Source organism: Phalaenopsis equestris, unplaced genomic scaffold, assembly GCF_001263595.1.
Source record: "Phalaenopsis equestris unplaced genomic scaffold, ASM126359v1 Scaffold000800, whole genome shotgun sequence".
Classification (NCBI taxonomy): domain Eukaryota; kingdom Viridiplantae; phylum Streptophyta; class Magnoliopsida; order Asparagales; family Orchidaceae; genus Phalaenopsis; species Phalaenopsis equestris.
In genome coordinates, this window is record NW_018165240.1 from 587718 (window position 1) to 587951 (window position 234).

Here is a 234-nt window from a genome sequence, read left to right on the forward strand (position 1 = left end):
GAGCTGAGGTGGCTCCTTGGCATGAATTTTGGTTTGCACAATGTGGGGGCTCATGATTTTGGATTTTAGCTTGGGTTAGGGTGGCTAACCAAGGCTTGGACCATGGTTAAAGCTTATGATGGACAGTAAAAATGGCACCATAGGGTTTAAACATGTGTTGGGGCAAGTACATTGATTTAACCCCCTTATTATCTCTTTAAATTCTTTTTTTCAAAAATTTACCCATGGGATAAA